Raw genomic sequence first — 8388 nt, 5'->3', positions numbered from 1 at the left:
AAATGGGCATTGGAAGGCCAGCACCACATATTAGGGGAAAGGGCCTATCTCTATGCTTTATGAACTAATGAAACACCACTGAACTCTGTAAGGTGGTCATATTTTTTTATCCAAAGGCGCTTGCTGAACCAAGGAGCTTTCTGATTTTTTTGAAAATTTATGTTTCATTTTCCATCAATAAAAAAGAAAGAACACACTCATTTCTTCAATATGTACAAATATCCAACAACTAATTACAAACCTGTCATGTTTCCCCCCACCCCCACCCCCTTCCTTCTCCCACCCCTCCATAAAGAAAAACCACTGAAAGGAAAAATTAAAACCAACTACCTGTATGATCGGCCTGGCCACAACATCAAAATATTTAGATGTGTCGGTACTTTGAATAGACATCCAGAGATGCAGTGCAGTCAATCCCTCATATAACCTCTTTATTAATTCACCTTTCGGTATTTTCCTCAGGGTGCGACTACAATCGTGCTCCCATGTGTGTCAAATATGATTGCCATATATTGAAGAAGGTGCCGTGTTGGTTTCTAGGATTACACGTGATTTTTTTTCTCCATGGGAATACAGCTATGACTGGTAAGGTGAGGGGAGTCAGACTTCCAGGTCATCACTGTGGACAAACCAACTGATACAAATAGAATTTGGAATTTAGATAGTTTATGGCTTATGTCCATAAGGTTCCCCAAAAGATATAACGTCAGGTTAGGTGGGAAGGCTCCTCCCATTATCTTGGTTAGTATATTAGCTAAATCCTGCCAAAACGGGCCCACCTTTACACAGGACCAAGTTGCGTGAACAAACGTTCCCACCTCCACCCCACTCCTAAAGTACATCTCTGACTCCTCCAGTTGTGCCTTATCAATCTTTTGCAGTGTGAGTTGGAGCTGGTGCAAGATGTTGTATTGAACTAATCTGTATCTAGAATTAATCACTGTTGTCAAACTGTTTCCACACCAGTACGACCAGCATCTCACCCTAATGGTGATGCCCAAATCTGACTCCCATCTTTTCCTTGATCTGTGTAGCCCCTGCTTTGGACTCTCACCTTGGAGTACAGAGTACATTCTCAAAATAAACTTAGGTGCATTTCCCAGTTGCAGCATCCCGTCTACCTCGTTAGTTGTAGGCGAAGTCATTGTGGGACCCCCCACCTATCCCTTAGGAACGATCTTAACTAGAGATAATAGTGAGACAAATCATATTTACCTTTTAGCTGCTGTAAGGACATAAGCTGAATCCTTTCTGAATTTAACTGGGAATTGATAATGACAAAGAGTTATTAGTTTGTACAATATATTCAAAATTCTTACTTGATGTTGCTGAACAGGTACTAAAAAATAACAACAAGAAGGAACTTCAATAGTAAACATAATTGAATTAAAAAAGAGACAGCAAATCAAAAACAATAAAATAAATATTCACAATCATCCCACTGTGAAATCAAACCTCTGCAGCCAGTCCTGTTTGTAGTGTTGGAGCAGTCCCTGATTAGTCTAATAATGGAGTTTCAAGTGCTTGATAGGTGTTGGTAAGAAACTGTTCTGAAACTTAGAGGTGCTGGCCTTCAGGCCTGAAGGTAGCAGTGAGAGGAGGTTGGAATTTCTTGATCTTCAGGACACAAAATACTCAATTTGAGGTTTTCTCTGTTTATCTCCTGCCATGTGTGTTTTGTCTCACTTTGTTCCCACTTTACCCTCTAGGCTTCCAAGATGTTTCTTCCATAACTGTTAAATGAAGCCCTGCTCTGTCGGTTCCTGGCTGTTTGTAGACCTCTCTCCTCACGGCCACTTGTCACTTAAGAGCAGAATGCTGTGTTGGAGAATGACACTGTTCATGGAAAAAATAAAGAAGTCTAAACAAAGCAGATGATGGTGAGGAATACATAGAATAATACATCAAAGGACAGGCCCTTTGGCCCACATGTCTGTGCTGAACATGATATCCAAGTTCAACTAAAACTCTGCTCATGAACGATATCCCTCCATTCCCTTCATCTCCAACTGTCTATTTAGAAGTCTCTTCATTGCAACTATAGTACCTGCTTGCCCCACCACATCAGGCAGGCAGCCTTTTCCAGGTACCCACCACACTCTGTCCGAAATATTTGCCCTGTACATTTCCCTTAAACTCTCCCCTCTCATCTTAAAAACAAGTCTTGAAGAATGTGTTTTTAACCTGGGATAAAGAATCTGATTGTCCACTCTATCAATGCCTCTCATAATTTTATAAATTCCTATCAGTGATATGTAAATTCTACAATGTATATAACAATGATATCATCTTCAGATTCCCTCACCTCCTCATCCCCTCAATGCCCCAAGCATCTTCCCCTCCCTAATCCCCATTGCTTCTCCAAACCCCATCGATTCCTAAATCCCTTCCCATCCTCAAACTTCTCACCATCCTAAATCTCTCACCTTCCCAAACCCCTTGGCTTCACCCACCTTCTCACCTTCCCAAAGCCTCTTGCCTCCCTGAAGCCCCCATCTTCCCAAGCCCCTCACCTCCCCAAATCCACGTGCCCCAAACACCCACATTTCCCAGAACCTTCTCACTTCCTGAACACTCTCACCTTTCCCAACCCCTTGGCTTCACCAACCTTCTCACCTTCCCAAACCCCTTTTGCTCCCCAAATAGCACCTCCTCCAAAACCTTCCCCTTTCAACCAATCTAACTCCAATCCTTATCGTTTACCCTCACAAACCCATCACTGGCTGCGAATTCCTCCCCTCCTTTAAATCTCACCCCCCCCTTCATCTTCCAAAAACTCTCAACTCCATTCAAGCCTCCTAAGTTCCACCCCTCACAAATCCCACAGCCCCTGCCACTCTCCACACCTGCTACTCAAGCCTTCATTTGAAAAGAAAACAAACAGTGCAGATAACTTTGTACAAAATGCATAAACAGTGGCAGGTAATAAAATGCTGGTCGATGAGGCAGCTGAAGCACAAACTTATGTAAGTATGAAAAGGTTCCAGACTTTGAGCACAGATCGGGGAGTCTCTGCTGTTAAAACAAAATATGAGCTCTGAAGCCTGGGAGAGTGCAGTGTGTAGAGTTTTCTCCAGCAAGTGTTGGCTTTCAAAATAAATATCTGATAATGACAGTTATACAATTACTTTAGGTGCCTTTTCTTTTGGCTCCCAACCAACTGATTGTCCTGAGATTTTATCAATGCTGAAATAGAATGCTTGAGGCAAACTGGTCGTCATTTATGCTGATCTGTTACTCACCTCTGGTATCTTCCAACGGTTAGTTGTTAAAGATTTTAAATGCATACATTTTGGATATTTAACACCACGGGATCTGTACAGGATAGTGGTATCCAGTCTGCATCTCATGATCTGAATCAACTATTTCTTGTTTCTCTCCCAATCCCAGAGTTATTGATGGAACTGACCCAACTAACCCAAGCTGAACAAGATGGCATTCTGGGCCAGTCCCATTTACCTGCATTTGGTCTGTATTCTTTAAAACCCTTCCATATATCTGTCCAAATGCATTTCAAGCAGTGTAATCGTACCCACATCTATAGTGTCTTCTAGTTTCTCACTCCAGATATGAACCAGAATCAGGTTTATTGTCATGAGCATGTGCCACAAAATTTGTTGTTTTGAGGCAGCAGTATTATGTACCTATAGCCATTCTAAACAGGAATGATGAGTCCCATAGGAAAGACTAAAGTACCATCTTTTTTTTTCCTCTGAGTGACCTTCTGAGTGAAAAAAGGCTCCCCCCTCATATCCCATGCCTCTCACCTTGAACCTAGGCTCTCTAGATCCTGAACCATCTACTCTGGGAATAAGACTATAAGGATTCACTTCGTCCATGCTACTATGATTTTATAAACCTCTATAAACACACCCCTCAGCCTCCTTCAATCGAGGGAATAAAGGCCCAGCTTAGCCAATCTCTCCCTATAATTCTTTCCACTCAAATACCACTTTAAGTATTCCCTGTGCCATTGGTGCTCTATGATTAGTAAGGGATTGCTTAAGGTGGATTGTGAGTTGGAAGGGAAGCTTGAGAATCATTGCATTAGATTCAATTGTTACTGAAATATTTGGCTTGAGAAAAATTGTCATTGGCCCATTTCCTTTGGAGTTATGAAACCGTGCACATAATGAGTCCATTAGGTATGATTAAAACAGTGGTTTTCAACCTTTTTCTTTCCACCCACATACCTCCTTAAGCACTAATCACAGAGCACCTATGGCAAAAGGTACGTGAGTGGAAAGAAAAAGGTTGAGAACCACTGCTCTAACTCAACCTCTCAGTCCTAACAATGTCCGTATGAATCTCTTCAGACCCCCCCATATTCTCCGTGTGAAAATATAATGAAAAATAATCTCAAACCTCAATAAATTAGCCGTAGAGAATCCACTTCTCCTTTAGTTTCTCTGCGTGCTGCCCTGACGTTAGCAGAATTGATTCTCATCTGCCTCTCAAAACTGAGACTGAAGGCTTATCTAAAGACAAAGCGTGGAAATCAACTGGGGGAGTGAAACAGGAAAGTGTGCAGATGCTGTGAATGCAGTAAAACCAGAGAAATACTGAAGGGACTCAGCAGGTCTCACAGGGTCCAGAGGTATGAGCAAAAAGCAGGCAGGTGCATGAATGAAAAGAATGAGAGAGAAGGGAAGAAAAGGTAAAGGGAGGAACTCAGGCCAGCAGATTCAGGAAGAGCTCAAGCCTGAAATGACAGCCATATATCTTTACCTCTCTAGGTGCCTTGAGACCTGCTGGATTTATCCAGTATTTCTGTGAGATCATCAAGAAGACATTCACAACAATCTTATGCCAAGGAGGAGCAAGTCTGAAAAAGCTTGGACCCTCCTATACCTCCTGATTTTTATGGATTCTAATGATATTTATCTGTGTATTTCTACAGCAAAAATTGAAGGGAGTGGTAACATAAGGAAAGACGGTCGCATGGCTAAGGATTCAAGGACAACACAGTTCCCTACCATGGAGCAGTGCAATGGTCCAGCTGCCTTCCAGCTCTCATGGCCCATGTTCAATGCTGACCTCAGGTGGAGCTTACACGTTCTCCCATGAATGTGAGCACCAGGCACATGCAACTTTAAAACCGTCAGGCAACAAACTGCAACCTGACGGTTTCTCAGCTAAAATAAACATCTCCTAACTCAAAGGCATTGTGATCCTTTTGTGTTTAACAACAAATGCACCTGTTTCCTCTGACATCTTAAAGCCCACAGGTTCATAGATTAATTGGCTGACATATTTAGGTGAGTGGTAGAATTTGGAGTTGACAGGATAATGGAGAGAATAAAATAGCAATGTAAATGGATGCTTGACGATAGGTGTCAGGCATGAATGCTTGATCAGCTGAAGGAACTGCTCTGCAGCTCTGACATCATAAGTGGGTTTAATTGCAGAGAGCTTAAGAAGGGGTGGATAGAATTAGTTGACATGGAGACTGCCCACCATGTGATACCTTGGTGCTACATATATTATGTGCCACTTTTGACAAATGATGACATTATTAATTTTTCTTCAAACACAAGAAAAATGTAAGACAATGAATAAAAATAAAATGTTCAACGTGTGAGTGCTGGGAATTCCAGTTTACATTTCCACTTTCTTTAAATCATTAATGTCATGGTTCTACCATTGCAGCTCCAAATATGGATTGATATTTAAATCAGGGTTAAAATTTTAAAAATAACCATATCACAATTACAGCAGAGAAACAGGCCAACTTGGTCCTTCTAGTCCATGCTAAACACTTTCTCCCACCTCACCCCACTGACCTACACTCAACCCATAACCCTCCATTCCTTTCCCATCCATATACATATCCAACTTCTCCTTAAATGCTGATATCGAGCCGAGCCACGTCGTCCAGAAGCTCGTTCCACATACCCACCACTCTCTGAGTAAAGAAATTCCCCCTCACGTTTCCTCTAAACTTTTGCCCCCTAACTCCCAGCTCATTTCCTCTTGTTTGTATCTCCCCCTTTCTTAAAGGAAAAAGCCTCTCCACGCCCACTCTCTCTATATCCTTAATAATTTTAAATACCTCAATCAAATCCCCTCTCAACCTTCTATGCTCCAAAGAATAAAGACCTAACTTATTTAACCTTTTCTTATAACTTAGACCCCAGCAACATTCAAGTAAAACTTCTCTGCACTCTCTCCAAATTGTTGATATTGCTCTGATACTTTGATGACCAAAACTGCACACAATGCTCCAAATTTGGCCTTACCAATGCCTTGTACAATTTTAACATAAGACCCCAGCTCCTATACTCAATGCTCTGATTTATAAAGGCCAACATACCATAAGCTTTCTTCACCATCCTATCCACATTCAAGGAACTATGTACCATTAATCCTGGATCCCTCTGCTCCACTGCACTCGTCAATGCCCTACCATTCACCATTCGTGTCCTATTTTGAGTAACCCTACCAAAATGTAACACCTCACATTTATCTGCATTAAACTACATCTGCCATCTTTCAGCCCACTCCTCTAACTGGTCTAAGTCCCTCTGCAAGCTTTGAACCCCTTCTTCACTATCCACAGCTCTGCCTTAGTATCATCCATATATTTACTAATCCAATTTTTCACCCCATCATCCAAATCATTAATGCACAATTTGGAAGCATATCCTTGTTGAATTCCACTCTCAAGTTTGTTATCATGATCCAAATCGCTCATGCAACCATCTAGAATTGTTCAGTAAACCTTGCAAACAGCAAAAAAATGCATAACCACTTGAAACTCCAGTGTGAAAGTGTTCCCAGTTAAAATAAATATTTCCGGTCTCAAAGGCATTGTGATCCATTCATGTGTTTAATTACAAATGACATTTGTAATTACAATTGAAATTTCATTACAAATGCATTGAATACTGAGTTAAGAATGAAAAAGACACCTCAAAAGATTTTAGAAATTATATTATTGGTGTGTGTGCATGAAAATTCTGTGTAAATGATAGAAAGAATTCACCTCCAAATTATTCCCCCCACTTTCCATCCCATTAAACACCTCCTGCCACATCTGTCACAGAATCTACAGTTGCCACACTGGCCTCATCAGTCACCTCAGAACCCACATTAGAATTAAATCATCCTCCACAAGGTTGGCGGCATGGGTTAGCATGACAGTTAACACAATGTATCCTGGGTCTATTCCCACGGCATCAAATCCAGTGCTGAGGGTAAGGAGCCTGTACGTTCTCCCCTTAACAGCGTGGGTTTCCTCTGGGTGCTGGGGTCTCCACCCACCCTTCAACACATACAGGGGCTGTAGGTTAATTGGGATATTTTAGTGGGATGGGCTCATGGCAAAGACCAAAATACAATTCAGCCTGTGGGATAAACATTGTGAGGAAAGTGGACAATCCTCCTCTATTCTTCTGTAGAATAGTGCTATCAATTTGGAAGGTAAACAGGCCTTTGGCTTAACATCTTCACCCTCCATCCATTAACTCCTATCCTTTCCATTCCTTTTCTCTTTTCTCCACCATCTCTTCCCTCCTTCCCAATTTCTTCATCTCTGGCCTCACTCCTTCTCTTTCTCCCCTCTTTTTCCTCCAGTTTTCCATAATCCCTCCACTTTCTTCTTCCACCTTCCCTTCTTCCCTCCCCCTCCCCCCTCCCCCCACCTTTCTCTGGTATCAATAAAAAGAGCTAATTTTCTGTTTAAATACAGGGAATCCTACTTGATTCAAGACGGATAGTATGGGACACCATACCCTTGGTGAAGTGCAACCAATATTCACTAATAACTTCAACAAAGCTCCTTGGCTTATGAGCTGCACACAAAGCCTAACACCTTTCCATTTCATAATCTTTGTAAAGATTATTCAGAGAGAGAACAGAATTGCCAGCATGCTGTTTTCAATATTCTAACAGAGAGTGCTTGCCTACCTTTGAGTATGGCATATTCTACAACAGGTGGATGAGGACTAGTTTACACAACTGTGGTCTGAAGAGACTGGGGAATAGGCCCAGGATGCTGCTCATCTGGAAATACAAGAGAATGCAGACACTGGAAGCTAGAACAAAATAAAAAGTCTGCTGGACAAATTCAGCTGGTCGAGCAGCATCAGTTGGAGACAAAGGAATTGCCAATGTTTTGGGTTGAAACATTCATCAAATCCTGTTGAAGGATTGCAGCCTGAACCATTGGCAATTCCTTCATCTCTCTAATCATTGGTTGCCCTGTACATTGTTCTTTTCATTGCTGATTCTGCATGATACCCAAGATTCCATGCATTGTCATGTACACAAATTATACAAAGAGAAACACAGAACTCTGCGCACTCTGTTAAAACACAGAAATGCTGGAGGAACTCAGTGTCTACAGGAGGTCAATTTATATGACCAAAGTTTTGACCCTGAGCCCTT

At 41.7% G+C, this 8388-nt stretch overlaps 1 long non-coding RNA gene across 1 annotated transcript; it reads right to left on the bottom strand.

Moving 5' to 3' along the window:
• Positions 1-319: 319 nt before the first annotated feature.
• LOC138742927 (uncharacterized) lies at positions 320-7984 on the bottom strand. The gene is made up of 5 exons (XR_011344521.1): positions 7909-7984; positions 4366-4478; positions 1456-1836; positions 1216-1261; positions 320-634 (listed from the first exon to the last, which is right to left on the bottom strand). It is a non-coding gene; the product is annotated as an uncharacterized lncRNA (long non-coding RNA).
• Between the last annotated feature and the right edge of the window lie 404 nt (positions 7985-8388).

This window comes from Narcine bancroftii, chromosome 9, assembly GCF_036971445.1.
Source record: "Narcine bancroftii isolate sNarBan1 chromosome 9, sNarBan1.hap1, whole genome shotgun sequence".
In the NCBI taxonomy this organism is placed as follows: Eukaryota; Metazoa; Chordata; class Chondrichthyes; order Torpediniformes; family Narcinidae; genus Narcine; species Narcine bancroftii.
The sequence above is the reverse complement of the archived record's forward strand: the minus strand, read 5'-3'. Positions and strand labels throughout refer to the sequence as shown.